The sequence below is a fragment of the Saccopteryx leptura genome, chromosome 2, assembly GCF_036850995.1.
Source record: "Saccopteryx leptura isolate mSacLep1 chromosome 2, mSacLep1_pri_phased_curated, whole genome shotgun sequence".
In the NCBI taxonomy this organism is placed as follows: Eukaryota; Metazoa; Chordata; class Mammalia; order Chiroptera; family Emballonuridae; genus Saccopteryx; species Saccopteryx leptura.
Genome location: NC_089504.1, coordinates 157,167,728 through 157,170,218, shown reverse-complemented (window position 1 = coordinate 157,170,218; position 2,491 = coordinate 157,167,728). Strand labels below are relative to the sequence as shown.

Here is a 2,491-nt window from a genome sequence, read left to right as displayed (position 1 = left end):
TCCCTATGTGCTCAGTTCCCACTTGAAGGCTGTCTAGAAGAAAGTGTTAATCTACCTCTGCTTTTTAAAAGTAAGTATTTCTTTCTAATTGACAATAATCTTTGAAGTTGAGCCACATGGAATTATCACCATTCAATCATTTTGACCTATAAAAACAGTATTTTCAGATAGTTCAAACTAGTATCAAAATGCCAAGTTCTTATGAGAAAATGTCAATCAAATACAATTAATAATATAAACTAATTTTCTTTTTTATTTATAATATGATTCTGAGATTTTTAACTTCCCTGGATTTACCAGCTATGTGTTATTTTTGCTTATTATACTTATTTCCCCCTTTGCTAATTTCAGGGACTATTTTAATCTGTGTTTTGTTAGCAAAAACCATGCTACTGGAATAAGAATTTGAACTTATAATTCTATCAAATAGTAGGGAACAAAAATTGGTAAACCTAGAGCTGAAGGACTAGAAAAAGAATTGCTATGATATCAGCTAAAGCATAGGCTAAAGATGGGGGGAAAGGCCACAAACCATAGTGACTTTCAATAAGTTTCCTTCTCTTTTCCCTGGAACTACACATCAGGGGGGTTACCAAGCTATTTATCTGACTAGCACTACCTCAGAGTTCTGCCTTCATAATTTTACTTTCATTCCTCTCAATAAGAAACTCTAGTTTATGCAATACGGAGAAGGGAATTCCATTGAAAGCATGCTCTAGTTTTAGAAGGAAGTAATCATAATTCCAAGTTGACTATTGGAACTTCACTACTGGCATGGAAGCCTGAGATTCACGTGATCATTCAAAGATCATTGCTGTTTCCCGAAAATCTAATAATGCAAGTGTATCATTAAGATATACCATACCCACAATTACACACACACACACACACACACACACACACTCAACTCAAAGATCTGCCAATAAATTTGATATTATAATTTTGACCAGAGAAGAGCATTCTTATTTTATGGAACTGATATGAAAACTAAAAAACTTTTATTTGTTAAAAATTTTATTTTAAAATGTCATAAAATATTTGTGTGTCACCTTTCACAGGGGCCATGCTAATCTTCTCTGGATCGTTCCAATTTTAGTATGTGTGCTGTTGGAGTGAACACCGTCATAAAATATTTGGACTTAATTTCTGTGATTTCCATTAATATTAAAGAAGTGAATTATATAACTTGTATTTAATTAAAATTAGAAACATCTATAATTTATTTTAGATTAGATTTAGATCTACAAGAGTGTTGCAGAGAAAGTAATGTTTCTGTATACAGTACTCCACATCCAGTTTCTCCTATTATTAAAGTTAGACATGATTATGGCACAATCATCATAACAAAACACTGATATTGATACATTATTATATACTGAAGACTATACATTATTCAGATTTCTGTAATTTTTAACCTAATCTCATTTTTTCCCCCAGGATCTCATTCAGAATACCCTATTACATTGTATGTCATGTCTACTTAGAATTCTCTTAATTGCCATAGTTTCTTACAATTTCCTTGTTTCTGATGACACTGACAGTTTACTGGTTAGGTATTTGGTGAAATATCAATTTGGATTTGCTTTATGATTTTCTCATGGTTGGACTGGAGTAATCTATACTTGAATATTATAGAAATGAAGAAAGCTTTAAAATTGTCACTCAAAATGATTTTATCTCAAAGACTGTACAATGGATTTAAGATAATCTCTTCAATAACTGGTGCTGAGAAAAATAGATAAGTATAAGCAAAAAAAAGGGAAACTAGACCACTTTCTTATACCATATATAATAATAAGCTCAAAATAAATTAAAAACTTAAATATAAGGCACAAAACCATAAAATTCTTAGAAGAAAAGATAGGCAGTAAACTCTCATTGCTTCTAGTCATACCTTTTTCTGATATATTTATTTGGGCAAAGGGAACAAAAGAAAAAAATAAACAAATGGGACTACTTCAAACTAATTTGCACAGCAAAGGAACCAACAAAACAAAAAGACAACCTACTGATTAAGAGAAGATGTTTGTCAATGAAATATCCAATAAGGGGTGAGGGAAAAAATGACTATACTCTGGAAAAAAAATGTAAATGAGCAGAGAAAGGAATAGAAAAAAATCAAATAAATTATATATAAGTTAAATGACTTGGGATGGTTAACACACAATATAATGTACAGATGATGTATTATAGAATTGTACAGATAAAACATATAATTTTACTAACAAATGTCACCCTAATAAACTCAGTAAAAGTTAAAAATTAAATTAAATTAAATATAATAATATACACATCATCTCAAAATATAGAATCCAAAGGCAAATTTTGAAACGTTTTGTAACCTTAATCCATAATAATGTACAGTTTACATTGTGCCTTAATAAACAAACATATAAATTTTTTAAAATAAAAGTTTATTTTCTTTTTTTAATAAATTGTGTGTACTCAACTAAATTCATTTACAAATCTACTAATAAGTTATGACTTTCAG

General features: G+C 29.5%; 1 pseudogene; it reads right to left on the bottom strand.

Annotated features, from left to right (window-relative positions):
• Nucleotides 1-1,007: 1,007 nt before the first annotated feature.
• Nucleotides 1,008-1,120, bottom strand: LOC136396532 (U6 spliceosomal RNA; annotated as a pseudogene).
• Nucleotides 1,121-2,491: the final 1,371 nt, after the last annotated feature.